We start from the raw sequence: 19,987 nt of genomic DNA on the forward strand, positions 1-19,987 counted from the left end.
CACTGTAACAGCATGGTGAGTAAATACCAAACACTGCACTGAAACAGCACGGTGAGTAAATACCACACACTGCACTGTAACAGCACGGTGAGTAAATACCACACACTGCACTGTAACAGCACGGTGAGTAAATACCAATCACTGCACTGTAACAGCACGGTGAGTAAATACCAAACACTGCACTGTAACAGCACGGTGAGTAAATACCAAACACAGCACTGAAACAGCACGGTGAGTAAATACCAAACACTGCACTGAAACAGCACGGTGAGTAAATACCACACACTGCACTGAAACAGCACGGTGAGTAAATACCAAACACTGCACTGTAACAGCACGGTGAGTAAATACCACACACTGCACTGAAACAGCACGGTGAGTAAATACCAAACACTGCACTGAAACAGCACGGTGAGTAAATACCAAACACTGCACTGTAACAGCACGGTGAGTAAATACCACACACTGCACTGTAACAGCACGGTGAGTAAATACCAAACACTGTACTGTAACAGCACGGTGAGTAAATACCACACACTGCACAGTAACAGCACGGTGAGTAAATACCAAACACTGCACTGTAACAGCACGGTGAGTAAATACCAAACACTGCACTGAAACAGCACGGTGAGTAAATAGCAAACACTGCACTGGAACAGCACAGAGAGTAAATACCAAACACTGCACTGTAACAGCACGGTGAGTAAATACCAAACACTGCACTGAAACAGCACAGTGAGTAAATACCACACACTGCACTGTAACAGCACGGTGAGTAAATACCAAACACTGCACTGTAACAGCACGGTGAGTAAATACCAAACACTGCACTGTAACAGCACGGTGAGTAAATACCAAACACTGCACTGAAACAGCACGGTGAGTAAATACCAAACACTGCACTGTAACAGCACAGTGAGTAAATACCAAACACTGCACTGTAACAGCACGGTGAGTAAATACCACACACTGCACTGTAACAGCATGGAGAGTAAATACCAAACACTGCACTGTAACAGCACGGTGAGTAAATACCAAACACTGCACTGTAACAGCACGGTGAGTAAATACCAAACACTGCACTGAAACAGCACGGTGAGTAAATACCAAACACTGCACTGTAACAGCACGGTGAGTAAATACCAAACACTGCACTGTAACAGCATGGAGAGTAAATACCAAACACTGCACTGTAACAGCACGGTGAGTAAATACCAAACACTGCACTGTAACAGCACGGTGAGTAAATACCAAACACTGCACTGAAACAGCACGGTGAGTAAATACCAAACACTGCACTGCAACAGCACGGTGAGTAAATACCAAACACTGCACTGTAACAGCACGGTGAGTAAATACCAAACACTGCACTGAAACAGCACGGTGAGTAAATACCAAACACTGCACTGAAACAGCACGGTGAGTAAACACCACACACTGCACTGAAAGAGCACGGTGAGTAAATACCATACACTGCACTGTAACAGCACGGTGAGTAAATACCAAACACTGCACTGTAACAGCACGGTGAGTAAATACCAAACACTGCACTGTAACAGCACGGTGAGTAAATACCACACACTGCACTGAAACAGCACGGTGAGTAAATACCACACACTGCACAGTAACAGCACAGTGAGTAAATACCAAACACTGCACTGTAACAGCACAGTGAGTAAATACCAAACACTGCACTGTAACAGCACGGTGAGTAAATACCAAACACTGCACTGCAACAGCACGGTGAGTAAATACCAAACACTGCACTGTAACAGCACGGTGAGTAAATACCAAACACTGCACTGAAACAGCACGGTGAGTAAATACCAAACACTGCACTGAAACAGCACGGTGAGTAAACACCACACACTGCACTGAAAGAGCACGGTGAGTAAATACCACACACTGCACTGTAACAGCACGGTGAGTCAATACCAAACACTGCACTGTAACAGCACGGTGAGTAAATACCACACACTGCACTGTAACAGCACGGTGAGTAAATACCAAACACTGCACTGTAACAGCACGGTGAGTAAATACCAAACACTGCACTGAAACAGCACGGTGAGTAAATACCACACACTGCACTGTCACAGCACGGTGAGTAAATACCAAACACTGCACTGTAACAGCACAGAGAGTAAATACCAAACATTGCACTGTAACAGCACGGTGAGTAAATACCAAACACTGCACTGAAACAGCACGGTGAGTAAATACCACACACTGCACTGAAACAGCACGGTGAGTAAATACCAAACACTGCACTGTAACAGCACAGAGAGTAAATACCAAACATTGCACTGAAACAGCACGGTGAGTAAATACCACACACTGCACTGAAACAGCACGGTGAGTAAATACCACACACTGCACTGAAACAGCACGGTGAGTAAATACCACACACTGCACTGAAACAGCACGGTGAGTAAATACCAAACACTGCACTGAAACAGCACGGTGAGTAAATACCAAACATTGCACTGAAACAGCACGGTGAGTAAATACCACACACTGCACTGAAACAGCACGGTGAGTAAATACCAAACACTGCACTGAAACAGCACGGTGAGTAAATACCACACACTGCACTGTAACAGCACGGTGAGTAAATACCAAACACTGCACTGTAACAGCACGGTGAGTAAATACCAAACACTGCACTGTAACAGCACGGTGAGTAAATACCAAACACTGCACTGTAACAGCACGGTGAGTAAATACCACACACTGCACTGTAACAGCACGGTGAGTAAATACCAAACATTGCACTGAAACAGCACGGTGAGTAAATACCACACACTGCACTGAAACAGCACGGTGAGTAAATACCAAACACTGCACTGAAACAGCACGGTGAGTAAATACCACACACTGCACTGTAACAGCACGGTGAGTAAATACCAAACACTGCACTGTAACAGCACGGTGAGTAAATACCAAACACTGCACTGTAACAGCACGGTGAGTAAATACCACACACTGCACTGTAACAGCACGGTGAGTAAATACCAAACACTGCACTGTAACAGCACGGTGAGTAAATACCACACACTGCACTGTAACAGCACGGTGAGTAAATACCAAACACTGCACTGTAACAGCACGGTGAGTAAATACCACACACTGCACTGTAACAGCACGGTGAGTAAATACCAAACACTGCACTGTAACAGCACGGTGAGTAAATACCACACACTGCACAGTAACAGCACGGTGAGTAAATACCAAACACTGCACTGAAACAGCACGGTGAGTAAATACCAAACACTGCACTGTAACAGCACGGTGAGTAAATACCAAACACTGCACTGTAACAGCACGGAGAGTAAATAGCAAACACTGCACTGTAACAGCACGGTGAGTAAATACAAAACACTGCACTGAAACAGCACGGTGAGTAAATACCACACACTGCACTGAAACAGCACGGTGAGTAAATACCAAACACTGCTCTGTAACAGCACGGTGAGTAAATACCACACACTGCACTGTAACAGCATGGTGAGTAAATACCAAACACTGCACTGAAACAGCACGGTGAGTAAATACCACACACTGCACTGTAACAGCACGGTGAGTAAATACCACACACTGCACTGTAACAGCACGGTGAGTAAATACCAATCACTGCACTGTAACAGCACGGTGAGTAAATACCAAACACTGCACTGTAACAGCACGGTGAGTAAATACCAAACACAGCACTGAAACAGCACGGTGAGTATATACCAAACACTGCACTGTAACAGCACGGTGAGTAAGTACCACACACTGCACTGAAACAGCACGGTGAGTAAATACCAAACACTGCACTGAAACAGCACGGTGAGTAAATACCAAACACTGCACTCGAACAGCACGGTGAGTAAATACCAAACACTGCACTGTAACAGCACGGTGAGTAAATACCAAACACTGCACTGTCACAGCACGGTGAGTAAATACCACACACTGCACTGTAACAGCACGGTGAGTAAATACCAAACACTGCACTGTAACAGCACGGTGAGTAAATACCAAACACTGCACTGTAACAGCACGGTGAGTAAATACCAAACAATGCACTGAAACAGCACGGTGAGTAAATACCACACACTGCACTGTAACAGCACGGTGAGTAAATACCAAACACTGCACTGTAACAGCCCAGTGAGTAAATACCAAACACTGCACTGTAACAGCACGGTGAGTAAATACCAAACACTGCACAGTAACAGCACGGTGAGTAAATACCAAACACTGCACTGTAACAGCACGGTGAGTAAATACCAAACACTGCACTGTAAGAGCACGGTGAGTAAATACCAAACACTGCACTGTAACAGCACGGTGAGTAAATACCACACACTTCACTGTAACAGCACGGTGAGTAAATACCAAACACTGCGCTGTAACAGCACGGAGAGTAAATACCAAACACTGCACTGTAACAGCCCAGTGAGTAAATACCAAACACTGCACTGTAACAGCACGGTGAGTAAATACCAAACACTGCACTGTAACAGCACGGAGAGTAAATACCAAACACTGCACTGTAACAGCACGGTGAGTAAATATCACACACTGCACTGTAACAGCACAGTGAGCAAATAGCAAACACTGCACTGTAACAGCACAGTGAGTAAATACCACACACAGCACTGTAACAGCACGGTGAGTAAATACCACACACTGCACTGTAACAGCACGGTGAGTAAATACCACACACTGCACTGTAACAGCACGGTGAGTAAATACCACACACTGCACTGTAACAGCACGGTGAGTAAATACCAAACACTGCACTGAAACAGCACGGTGAGTAAATAGCAAACACTGCACTGGAACAGCACAGAGAGTAAATACCACACACTGCACTATAACAGCACGGTGAGTAAATACCAAACACTGCACTGAAACAGCACAGTGAGAAAATACCACACACTGCACTGTAACAGCACGGTGAGTAAATACCAAACACTGCACTGTAACAGCACGGTGAGTAAATACCAAACACTGCACTGTAACAGCACGGTGAGTAAATACCAAACACTGCACTGAAACAGCACGGTGAGTAAATACCAAACACTGCACTGTAACAGCACAGTGAGTAAATACCACACACTGCACTGTAACAGCAAGGTGAGTAAATACCAAACACTGCACTGTAACAGCACGGTGAGTAAATACCACACACTGCACTGTAACAGCACGGTGAGTAAATACCAAACACTGCACTGTAACAGCACGGTGAGTAAATACCAAACACTGCACTGAAACAGCACGGTGAGTAAACACCACACACTGCACTGAAAGAGCACGGTGAGTCAATACCAAACACTGCACTGTAACAGCACGGTGAGTAAATACCACACACTGCACTGTAACAGCACGGTGAGTAAATACCAAACACTGCACTGTAACAGCACGGTGAGTAAATACCAAACACTGCACTGAAACAGCACGGTGAGTAAATACCACACACTGCACTGTAACAGCACAGTGAGTAAATACCACACACTGCACTGTAACAGCACGGTGAGTAAATACCAAACACTGCACTGTAACAGCACGGTGAGTAAATACCAAACACTGCACTGAAACAGCACGGTGAGTAAATACCACACACTGCACTGTCACAGCACGGTGAGTAAATACCAAACACTGCACTGTAACAGCACAGAGAGTAAATACCAAACATTGCACTGTAACAGCACGGTGAGTAAATACCAAACACTGCACTGAAACAGCACGGTGAGTAAATACCACACACTGCACTGAAACAGCACGGTGAGTAAATACCAAACACTGCACTGTAACAGCACAGAGAGTAAATACCAAACATTGCACTGTAACAGCACGGTGAGTAAATACCAAACACTGCACTGAAACAGCACGGTGAGTAAATACCACACACTGCACTGAAACAGCACGGTGAGTAAATACCACACACTGCACTGAAACAGCACGGTGAGTAAATACCAAACACTGCACTGAAACAGCACGGTGAGTAAATACCAAACATTGCACTGAAACAGCACGGTGAGTAAATACCACACACTGCACTGAAACAGCACGGTGAGTAAATACCAAACACTGCACTGAAACAGCACGGTGAGTAAATACCACACACTGCACTGTAACAGCACGGTGAGTAAATACCAAACACTGCACTGTAACAGCACGGTGAGTAAATACCAAACACTGCACTGTAACAGCACGGTGAGTAAATACCACACACTGCACTGTAACAGCACGGTGAGTAAATACCAAACATTGCACTGAAACAGCACGGTGAGTAAATACCACACACTGCACTGAAACAGCACGGTGAGTAAATACCAAACACTGCACTGAAACAGCACGGTGAGTAAATACCACACACTGCACTGTAACAGCACGGTGAGTAAATACCAAACACTGCACTGTAACAGCACGGTGAGTAAATACCAAACACTGCACTGTAACAGCACGGTGAGTAAATACCACACACTGCACTGTAACAGCACGGTGAGTAAATACCAAACACTGCACTGTAACAGCACGGTGAGTAAATACCACACACTGCACTGTAACAGCACGGTGAGTAAATACCAAACACTGCACTGTAACAGCACGGTGAGTAAATACCACACACTGCACTGTAACAGCACGGTGAGTAAATACCAAACACTGCACTGTAACAGCACGGTGAGTAAATACCACACACTGCACAGTAACAGCACGGTGAGTAAATACCAAACACTGCACTGAAACAGCACGGTGAGTAAATACCAAACACTGCACTGAAACAGCACGGTGAGTAAATACCACACACTGCACTGTAACAGCACGGTGAGTAAATACCAAACACAGCACTGATACAGCACGGTGAGTAAATACCACACACTGCACTGAAACAGCACGGTGAGTAAATACCACACACTGCACTGAAACAGTACGGTGAGTAAATAGCAAACACTGCACTGTAACAGCACGGTGAGTAAATACCAAACACTGCACTGTAACAGCACGGTGAGTAAATAGCAAACACTGCACTGTAACAGCACGGTGAGTAAATACCACACACTGCACTGTAACAGCACGGTGAGTAAATACCAAACACTGCACTGAAACAGTACGGTGAGTAAATAGCAAACACTGCACTGTAACAGCACGGTGAGTAAATACCACACACTGCACTGTAACAGCACGGTGAGTAAATACCAAACACTGCACTGTAACAGCACGGTGAGTAAATACCAAACACTGCACTGTAACAGCACGGTAAGTAAATACCAAACACTGCACTGTAACAGCACGGAGAGTAAATAGCAAACACTGCACTGTAACAGCATGGTGAGTAAATACCAAACACTGCACTGTAACAGCACGGTGAGTAAATACCAAACACTGCACTGTAACAGCACGGAGAGTAAATAGCAAACACTGCACTGTAACAGCACGGTGAGTAAATACCAAACACTGCACTGAAACAGCACGGTTAGTAAATACCACACACTGCACTGAAACAGCACGGTGAGTAAATACCAAACACTGCTCTGTAACAGCACGGTGAGTAAATACCACACACTGCACTGTAACAGCATGGTGAGTAAATACCAAACACTGCACTGAAACAGCACGGTGAGTAAATACCACACACTGCACTGTAACAGCACGGTGAGTAAATACCACACACTGCACTGTAACAGCACGGTGAGTAAATACCAATCACTGCACTGTAACAGCACGGTGAGTAAATACCAAACACTGCACTGTAACAGCACGGTGAGTAAATACCAAACACAGCACTGAAACAGCACGGTGAGTATATACCAAACACTGCACTGTAACAGCACGGTGAGTAAGTACCACACACTGCACTGAAACAGCACGGTGAGTAAATACCAAACACTGCACTGAAACAGCACGGTGAGTAAATACCAAACACTGCACTCGAACAGCACGGTGAGTAAATACCAAACACTGCACTGTAACAGCACGGTGAGTAAATACCAAACACTGCACTGTAACAGCACGGTGAGTAAATACCACACACTGCACTGTAACAGCACGGTGAGTAAATACCAAACACTGCACTGAAACAGCACGGTGAGTAAATACCAAACACTGCACTGTAACAGCACGGTGAGTAAATACCACACACTGCACTGTAACAGCACGGTGAGTAAATACCAAACACTGCACTGTAACAGCACGGTGAGTAAATACCAAACACTGCACTGAAACAGCACGGTGAGTAAATACCAAACACTGCACTGAAACAGCACGGTGAGTAAATACCACACACTGCACTGTAACAGCACGGTGAGTAAATACCAAACACTGCACTGAAACAGCACGGTGAGTAAATACCAAACACTGCACTGTAACAGCACGGTGAGTAAATACCACACACTGCACTGAAACAGCACGGTGAGTAAATACCAAACACTGCACTGTAACAGCACGGTGAGTAAATACCACACACTGCACTGTAACAGCACGGTGAGTAAATACCAAACACTGCGCTGTAACAGCACGGAGAGTAAATACCAAACACTGCACTGTAACAGCCCAGTGAGTAAATACCAAACACTGCACTGTAACAGCACGGAGAGTAAATACCAAACACTGCACTGTAACAGCACGGTGAGTAAATATCACACACTGCACTGTAACAGCACGGTGAGTAAATACCAAACACTGCACTGTAACAGCACGGTGAGTAAATACCACACACTGCACTGTAACAGCACGGTGAGTAAATACCAAACACTGTACTGTAACAGCACGTTGAGTAAATACCACACACTGCACAGTAACAGCACGGTGAGTAAATACCAAACACTGCACTGTAACAGCACGGTGAGTAAATACCACACACTGCACTGAAACAGCACGGTGAGTAAATACCACACACTGCACTGAAACAGTACGGTGAGTAAATAGCAAACACTGCACTGTAACAGCACGGTGAGTAAATACCAAACACTGCACTGTAACAGCACGGTGAGTAAATAGCAAACACTGCACTGTAACAGCACGGTGAGTAAATACCACACACTGCACTGTAACAGCACGGTGAGTAAATACCAAACACTGCACTGAAACAGTACGGTGAGTAAATAGCAAACACTGCACTGTAACAGCACGGTGAGTAAATACCACACACTGCACTGTAACAGCACGGTGAGTAAATACCAAACACTGCACTGTAACAGCACGGTGAGTAAATACCAAACACTGCACTGTAACAGCACGGTAAGTAAATACCAAACACTGCACTGTAACAGCACGGAGAGTAAATAGCAAACACTGCACTGTAACAGCATGGTGAGTAAATACCAAACACTGCACTGTAACAGCACGGTGAGTAAATACCAAACACTGCACTGTAACAGCACGGAGAGTAAATAGCAAACACTGCACTGTAACAGCACGGTGAGTAAATACCAAACACTGCACTGAAACAGCACGGTTAGTAAATACCACACACTGCACTGAAACAGCACGGTGAGTAAATACCAAACACTGCTCTGTAACAGCACGGTGAGTAAATACCACACACTGCACTGTAACAGCATGGTGAGTAAATACCAAACACTGCACTGAAACAGCACGGTGAGTAAATACCACACACTGCACTGTAACAGCACGGTGAGTAAATACCACACACTGCACTGTAACAGCACGGTGAGTAAATACCAATCACTGCACTGTAACAGCACGGTGAGTAAATACCAAACACTGCACTGTAACAGCACGGTGAGTAAATACCAAACACAGCACTGAAACAGCACGGTGAGTATATACCAAACACTGCACTGAAACAGCACGGTGAGTAAATACCAAACACTGCACTGTAACAGCACGGTGAGTAAATACCAAACACTGCACTGTAACAGCACGGTGAGTATATACCAAACACTGCACTGTAACAGCACGGTGAGTAAGTACCACACACTGCACTGAAACAGCACGGTGAGTAAATACCAAACACTGCACTGAAACAGCACGGTGAGTAAATACCAAACACTGCACTCGAACAGCACGGTGAGTAAATACCAAACACTGCACTGTAACAGCACGGTGAGTAAATACCAAACACTGCACTGTAACAGCACGGTGAGTAAATACCACACACTGCACTGTAACAGCACGGTGAGTAAATACCAAACACTGCACTGTAACAGCACGGTGAGTAAATACCACACACTGCACTGTAACAGCACGGTGAGTAAATACCAAACACTGCACTGTAACAGCACGGTGAGTAAATACCAAACACTGCACTGAAACAGCACGGTGAGTAAATACCAAACACTGCACTGAAACAGCACGGTGAGTAAATACCACACACTGCACTGTAACAGCACGGTGAGTAAATACCAAACACTGCACTGAAACAGCACGGTGAGTAAATACCAAACACTGCACTGTAACAGCACGGTGAGTAAATACCACACACTGCACTGAAACAGCACGGTGAGTAAATACCAAACACTGCACTGTAACAGCACGGTGAGTAAATACCACACACTGCACTGTAACAGCACGGTGAGTAAATACCAAACACTGCGCTGTAACAGCACGGAGAGTAAATACCAAACACTGCACTGTAACAGCCCAGTGAGTAAATACCAAACACTGCACTGTAACAGCACGGAGAGTAAATACCAAACACTGCACTGTAACAGCACGGTGAGTAAATATCACACACTGCACTGTAACAGCACGGTGAGTAAATACCAAACACTGCACTGTAACAGCACGGTGAGTAAATACCACACACTGCACTGTAACAGCACGGTGAGTAAATACCAAACACTGTACTGTAACAGCACGGTGAGTAAATACCACACACTGCACAGTAACAGCACGGTGAGTAAATACCAAACACTGCACTGTAACAGCACGGTGAGTAAATACCAAACACTGCACTGAAACAGCACGGTGAGTAAATAGCAAACACTGCACTGGAACAGCACAGAGAGTAAATACCAAACACTGCACTGTAACAGCACGGTGAGTAAATACCAAACACTGCACTGAAACAGCACAGTGAGTAAATACCACACACTGCACTGTAACAGCACGGTGAGTAAATACCAAACACTGCACTGTAACAGCACGGTGAGTAAATACCAAACACTGCACTGTAACAGCACGGTGAGTAAATACCAAACACTGCACTGAAACAGCACGGTGAGTAAATACCAAACACTGCACTGTAACAGCACAGTGAGTAAATACCACACACTGCACTGTAACAGCAAGGTGAGTAAATACCAAACACTGCACTGTAACAGCACAGTGAGTAAATACCACACACTGCACTGTAACAGCACGGTGAGTAAATACCAAACACTGCACTGTAACAGCACGGTGAGTAAATACCAAACACTGCACTGTAACAGCACGGTGAGTAAATACCAAACACTGCACTGTAACAGCACGGTGAGTAAATACGAAACACTGCACTGTAACAGCACGGTGAGTAAATAGCAAACACTGCACTGTAACAGCACAGTGAGTAAATACCAAACACTGCACTGTAACAGCACGGTGAGTAAATACCAAACACTGCACTGTAACAGCACGGTGAGTAAATACCAAACACTGCACTGTAACAGCACAGTGAGTAAATACCAAACACTGCACTGTAACAGCACGGTGAGTAAATACCAAACACTGCACTGAAACAGCACGGTGAGTAAATACCACACACTGCACTGTAACAGCACGGTGAGTAAATACCACACACTGCACTGTAACAGCACGGTGAGTAAATACCAAACACTGCACTGAAACAGCACGGTGAGTAAATACCAAACACTGCACTGTAACAGCACGGTGAGTAAATACCACACACTGCACTGTAACAGCACGGTGAGTAAATACCACACACTGCACTGTAACAGCACGGTGAGTAAATACCAAACACTGCACTGTAACAGCACGGTGAGTAAATACCAAACACTGCACTGAAACAGCACGGTGAGTAAATACCAAACACTGCACTGTAACAGCACGGTGAGGAAATACCAAACACTGCACTGTAACAGCACGGTGAGTAAATACCAAACACTGCACTGTAACACCACGGTGAGTAAATACCAAACACTGCACTGAAACAGCACGGTGAGTAAATACCACACACTGCACTGTAACAGCACGGTGAGTAAATACCAAACACTGCACTGTAACAGCACGGTGAGTAAATACCAAACACTGCACTGTAACAGCACGGTGAGTAAATACCAAACACTGCACTGTAACAGCACAGTGAGTAAATACCAAACACTGCACTGTAACAGCACGGTGAGTAAATACCAAACACTGCACTGTAACAGCACGGTGAGTAAATACCAAAGACTGCACTGTAACAGCACGGTGAGTAAATACCAAACACTGCACTGTAACAGCACGGTGAGTAAATACCAAACACTGCACTGTAACAGCACGGTGAGTAAATACCAAACACTGCACTGAAACAGCACGGTGAGTAAATACCAAACACTGCACTGTAACAGCACGGTGAGTAAATACCAAACACTGCACTGTAACAGCACGGTGAGTAATTACCACACACTGCACTGTAACAGCACGGTGGGTAAATACCAAACACTGCACTGTAACAGCACAGAGAGTAAATACCAAACACTGCACTGTAACAGCACGGTGAGTAAATACCAAACACTGCACTGTAACAGCACGGTGAGTAAATACCACACACTGCACTGTAACAGCACGGTGGGTAAATACCAAACACTGCACTGTAACAGCACGGTGCGTAAATACCAAACACTGCACTGTAACAGCACAGTGAGTAAATACCAAACACTGCACTGTAACAGCACGGTGAGTAAATACCAAACACTGCACTGAAACAGCACGGTGAGTAAATACCACACACTGCACTGTAACAGCACGGTGAGTAAATACCAAACACTGCACTGTAACAGCACGGTGAGTAAATACCAAACACTGCACTGTAACAGCACGGTGAGTAAATACCAAACACTGCACTGTAACAGCACAGTGAGTAAATACCAAACACTGCACTGTAACAGCACGGTGAGTAAATACCAAACACTGCACTGTAACAGCACGGTGAGTAAATACCAAACACTGCACTGTAACAGCACGGTGAGTAAATACCAAACACTGCACTGTAACAGCACGGTGAGTAGATACCAAACACTGCACTGTAACAGCACGGTGAGTAAATACCAAACACTGCACTGTAACAGCACGGTGAGTAAATACCAAACACTGCACTGTAACAGCACGGTGAGTAAATACCAAACACTGCACTGAAACAGCACGGTGAGTAAATACCAAACACTGCACTGTAACAGCACGCTGAGTAAATACCACACACTGCACTGTAACAGCACGGTGGGTAAATACCAAACACTGCACTGTAACAGCACGGTGAGTAAATACCAAACACTGCACTGTAACAGCACGGTGAGTAAATACCAAACACTGCACTGTAACAGCACAGTGAGTAAATACCAAACACTGCACTGTAACAGCACGGTGAGTAAATACCAAACACTGCACTGTAACAGCACGGAGAGTAAATACCAAACACTGCACTGTAACAGCACGGTGAGTAAATACCAAACACTGCACTGTAACAGCACGGTGAGTAAATACCAAACACTGCACTGTAACAGCAAGGTGAGTAAATACCAAACAGTGCACTGTAACAGCACGGTGAGTAAATACCAAACACTGCACTGTAACAGCACGGTGAGTAAATACCAAACACTGCACTGAAACAGCACAGTGAGTAAATACCAAACACTGCACTGTAACAGCACGGTGAGTAAATACCAAACACTGGACTGTAACAGCACGGTGAGTAAATACCACACACTGCACTGAAACAGCACGGTGAGTAAATACCACACACTGCACTGTAACAGCACGGTGAGTAAATACCAAACACTGCACTGAAACAGTACGGTGAGTAAATAGCAAACACTGCACTGTAACAGCACGGTGAGTAAATACCACACACTGCACTGTAACAGCACGGTGAGTAAATACCAAACACTGCACTGTAACAGCACGGTGAGTAAATACCAAACACTGCACTGTAACAGCACGGTAAGTAAATACCAAACACTGCACTGTAACAGCACGGAGAGTAAATAGCAAACACTGCACTGTAACAGCATGCTGAGTAAATACCAAACACTGCACTGTAACAGCACGGTGAGTAAATACCAAACACTGCACTGTAACAGCACGGAGAGTAAATAGCAAACACTGCACTGTAACAGCACGGTGAGTAAATACCAAACACTGCACTGAAACAGCACGGTGAGTAAATACCACACACTGCACTGAAACAGCACGGTGAGTAAATACCAAACACTGCTCTGTAACAGCACGGTGAGTAAATACCACACACTGCACTGTAACAGCATGGTGAGTAAATACCAAACACTGCACTGAAACAGCACGGTGAGTAAATACCACACACTGCACTGTAACAGCACGGTGAGTAAATACCACACACTGCACTGTAACAGCACGGTGAGTAAATACCAATCACTGCACTGTAACAGCACGGTGAGTAAATACCAAACACTGCACTGTAACAGCACGGTGAGTAAATACCAAACACAGCACTGAAACAGCACGGTGAGTATATACCAAACACACCACTGTAACAGCACGGTGAGTAAGTACCACACACTGCACTGAAACAGCTCGGTGAGTAAATACCAAACACTGCACTGAAACAGCACGGTGAGTAAATACCAAACACTGCACTCGAACAGCACGGTGAGTAAATACCAAACACTGCACTGTAACAGCACGGTGAGTAAATACCAAACACTGCACTGTAACAGCACGGTGAGTAAATACCACACACTGCACTGTAACAGCACGGTGAGTAAATACCAAACACTGCACTGTAACAGCACGGTGAGTAAATACCACACACTGCACTGTAACAGCACGGTGAGTAAATACCAAACACTGCGCTGTAACAGCACGGAGAGTAAATACCAAACACTGCACTGTAACAGCCCAGTGAGTAAATACCAAACACTGCACTGTAACAGCACGGAGAGTAAATACCAAACACTGCACTGTAACAGCACGGTGAGTAAATATCACACACTGCACTGTAACAGCACGGTGAGTAAATACCAAACACTGCACTGTAACAGCACGGTGAGTAAATACCACACACTGCACTGTAACAGCACGGTGAGTAAATACCAAACACTGTACTGTAACAGCACGGTGAGTAAATACCACACACTGCACAGTAACAGCACGGTGAGTAAATACCAAACACTGCACTGTAACAGCACGGTGAGTAAATACCAAACACTGCACTGAAACAGCACGGTGAGTAAATAGCAAACACTGCACTGGAACAGCACAGAGAGTAAATACCAAACACTGCACTGTAACAGCACGGTGAGTAAATACCAAACACTGCACTGAAACAGCACAGTGAGTAAATACCACACACTGCACTGTAACAGCACGGTGAGTAAATACCAAACACTGCACTGTAACAGCACGGTGAGTAAATACCAAACACTGCACTGTAACAGCACGGTGAGTAAATACCAAACACTGCACTGAAACAGCACGGTGAGTAAATACCAAACACTGCACTGTAACAGCACAGTGAGTAAATACCACACACTGCACTGTAACAGCAAGGTGAGTAAATACCAAACACTGCACTGTAACAGCACAGTGAGTAAATACCACACACTGCACTGTAACAGCACGGTGAGTAAATACCAAACACTGCACTGTAACAGCACGGTGAGTAAATACCAAACACTGCACTGTAACAGCACGGTGAGTAAATACCAAACACTGCACTGTAACAGCACGGTGAGTAAATACGAAACACTGCACTGTAACAGCACGGTGAGTAAATAGCAAACACTGCACTGTAACAGCACAGTGAGTAAATACCAAACACTGCACTGTAACAGCACGGTGAGTAAATACCAAACACTGCACTGTAACAGCACGGTGAGTAAATACCAAACACTGCACTGTAACAGCACAGTGAGTAAATACCAAACACTGCACTGTAACAGCACGGTGAGTAAATACCAAACACTGCACTGAAACAGCACGGTGAGTAAATACCACACACTGCACTGTAACAGCACGGTGAGTAAATACCACACACTGCACTGTAACAGCACGGTGAGTAAATACCAAACACTGCACTGAAACAGCACGGTGAGTAAATACCAAACACTGCACTGTAACAGCACGGTGAGTAAATACCACACACTGCACTGTAACAGCACGGTGAGTAAATACCACACACTGCACTGTAACAGCACGGTGAGTAAATACCAAACACTGCACTGTAACAGCACGGTGAGTAAATACCAAACACTGCACTGAAACAGCACGGTGAGTAAATACCAAACACTGCACTGTAACAGCACGGTGAGGAAATACCAAACACTGCACTGTAACAGCACGGTGAGTAAATACCAAACACTGCACTGTAACAGCACGGTGAGTAAATACCAAACACTGCACTGAAACAGCACGGTGAGTAAATACCACACACTGCACTGTAACAGCACGGTGAGTAAATACCAAACACTGCACTGTAACAGCACGGTGAGTAAATACCAAACACTGCACTGTAACAGCACGGTGAGTAAATACCAAACACTGCACTGTAACAGCACAGTGAGTAAATACCAAACACTGCACTGTAACAGCACGGTGAGTAAATACCAAACACTGCACTGTAACAGCACGGTGAGTAAATACCAAAGACTGCACTGTAACAGCACGGTGAGTAAATACCAAACACTGCACTGTAACAGCACGGTGAGTAAATACCAAACACTGCACTGTAACAGCACGGTGAGTAAATACCAAACACTGCACTGAAACAGCACGGTGAGTAAATACCAAACACTGCACTGTAACAGCACGGTGAGTAAATACCAAACACTGCACTGTAACAGCACGGTGAGTAATTACCACACACTGCACTGTAACAGCACGGTGGGTAAATACCAAACACTGCACTGTAACAGCACAGAGAGTAAATACCAAACACTGCACTGTAACAGCACGGTGAGTAAATACCAAACACTGCACTGTAACAGCACGGTGAGTAAATACCACACACTGCACTGTAACAGCACGGTGGGTAAATACCAAACACGGCACTGTAACAGCACGGTGCGTAAATACCAAACACTGCACTGTAACAGCACAGTGAGTAAATACCAAACACTGCACTGTAACAGCACGGTGAGTAAATACCAAACACTGCACTGAAACAGCACGGTGAGTAAATACCACACACTGCACTGTAACAGCACGGTGAGTAAATACCAAACACTGCACTGTAACAGCACGGTGAGTAAATACCAAACACTGCACTGTAACAGCACGGTGAGTAAATACCAAACACTGCACTGTAACAGCACAGTGAGTAAATACCAAACACTGCACTGTAACAGCACGGTGAGTAAATACCAAACACTGCACTGTAACAGCACGGTGAGTAAATACCAAACACTGCACTGTAACAGCACGGTGAGTAAATACCAAACACTGCACTGTAACAGCACGGTGAGTAAATACCAAACACTGCACTGTAACAGCACGGTGAGTAAATACCAAACACTGCACTGTAACAGCACGGTGAGTAAATACCAAACACTGCACTGTAACAGCACGGTGAGTAAATACCAAACACTGCACTGAAACAGCACGGTGAGTAAATACCAAACACTGCACTGTAACAGCACGCTGAGTAAATACCACACACTGCACTGTAACAGCACGGTGGGTAAATACCAAACACTGCACTGTAACAGCACGGTGAGTAAATACCAAACACTGCACTGTAACAGCACGGTGAGTAAATACCAAACACTGCACTGTAACAGCACAGTGAGTAAATACCAAACACTGCACTGTAACAGCACGGTGAGTAAATACCAAACACTGCACTGTAACAGCACGGAGAGTAAATACCAAACACTGCACTGTAACAGCACGGTGAGTAAATACCAAACACTGCACTGTAACAGCACGGTGAGTAAATACCAAACACTGCACTGTAACAGCACGGTGAGTAAATACCAAACAGTGCACTGTAACAGCACGGTGAGTAAATACCAAACACTGCACTGTAACAGCACGGTGAGTAAATACCAAACACTGCACTGAAACAGCACAGTGAGTAAATACCAAACACTGCACTGTAACAGCACGGTGAGTAAATACCAAACACTGGACTGTAACAGCACGGTGAGTAAATACCACACACTGCACTGAAACAGCACGGTGAGTAAATACCAAACACTGTACTCAACAGCACGGTGAGTAAATACCACACACTGCACTGTAACAGCTCGGTGAGTAAATACCAAACACTGCACAGTAACAGCATGGTGAGTAAATACCAAACACTGCACTGTAACAGCACGGTGAGTAAATACCAAACACTGCACTGAAACAGCACGGTGAGTAAATACCAAACACTGCACTGTAACAGCACGGTGAGTAAATACCAAACACTGCACTGTAACAGCACGGTGAGTAAATAGCAAACACTGCACTGTAACAGCTCGGTGAGAAAATACAAAACACAGCACTGTAACAGCACGGTGAGTAAATACCAAACACTGCACTGTAACAGCACAGTGAGTAAATACCAAAAACTGCACTGTAACAGCACGGTGAGTAAATAGCAAACACTGCACTGTAACAGCACGATGAGTAAATACCAAACACTGCACTGTAACAGCACGGTGAGTAAATAGCAAACACTGCACTGTAACAGCACGGTGAGTAAATCCCAAACACTGCCCTGTAACAGCACGGTGAGTAAATACCAAACACTGCACTGTAACAGCACGGTGAGTAAATCCCAAACACTGCACTGTAACAGCACGGTGAGTAAATACCAAACACTGCACTGTAACAGCACGGTGAGTAAATACCACACACTGCACTGTAACAGCACGGTGAGTAAATACCAAACACTGCACTGTAACAGCACGGTGAGTAAATACCAAACACTGCACTGTAACAGCACGGTGAGTAAATACCAAACACTGCACAGTAACAGCACGGTGAGTAAATACCAAACACTGCACTGTAACAGCACGGTGAGTAAATACCAAACACTGCACTGTAACAGCACGGTGAGTAAATACCAAACACTGCACTGTAACAGCACGGTGAGTAAATACCAAACACTGCACTGTAACAGCACGGTGAGTAAATACCAAACACTGCACTGAAACTGCACGGTGAGTAAATACCAAACACTGCACTGTAACAGCATGGTGAGTAAATACCACACACTGCACTGTAACAGCTCGGTGAGTAAATACCAAACACTGCACAGTAACAGCATGGTGAGTAAATACCAAACACTGCACTGTAACAGCACGGTGAGTAAATACCAAACACTGCACTGTAACAGCACGGTGAGTAAATCCCAAACACTGCACTGTAACAGCACGGTGAGTAAATACCAAACACTGCACTGTAACAGCACGGTGAGTAAATACCACACACTGCACTGTAACAGCACGGTGAGTAAATACCAAACACTGCACTGTAACAGCACGGTGAGTAAATACCAAACACTGCACTGTAACAGCACGGTGAGTAAATACCAAACACTGCACAGTAACAGCACGGTGAGTAAATACCAAACACTGCACTGTAACAGCACGGTGAGTAAATACCAAACACTGCACTGTAACAGCACGGTGAGTAAATACCAAACACTGCACTGTAACAGCACGGTGAGTAAATACCAAACACTGCACTGTAACAGCACGGTGAGTAAATACCAAACACTGCACTGAAACTGCACGGTGAGTAAATACCAAACACTGCACTGTAACAGCATGGTGAGTAAATACCACACACTGCACTGTAACAGCTCGGTGAGTAAATACCAAACACTGCACAGTAACAGCATGGTGAGTAAATACCAAACACTGCACTGTAA

At 44.9% G+C, this 19,987-nt stretch overlaps 1 protein-coding gene across 2 annotated transcripts in view; it reads right to left on the reverse strand.

Annotated features, from left to right (window-relative positions):
* The window catches only part of LOC140386607 (tectonic-3-like), an 894,865-nt gene that overhangs the window by 241,288 nt on the left and 633,590 nt on the right, over nt 1-19,987 (reverse strand). The gene's annotated exons all lie outside the window — the stretch shown is intronic.

Source organism: Scyliorhinus torazame, chromosome 12, assembly GCF_047496885.1.
Source record: "Scyliorhinus torazame isolate Kashiwa2021f chromosome 12, sScyTor2.1, whole genome shotgun sequence".
In the NCBI taxonomy this organism is placed as follows: domain Eukaryota; kingdom Metazoa; phylum Chordata; class Chondrichthyes; order Carcharhiniformes; family Scyliorhinidae; genus Scyliorhinus; species Scyliorhinus torazame.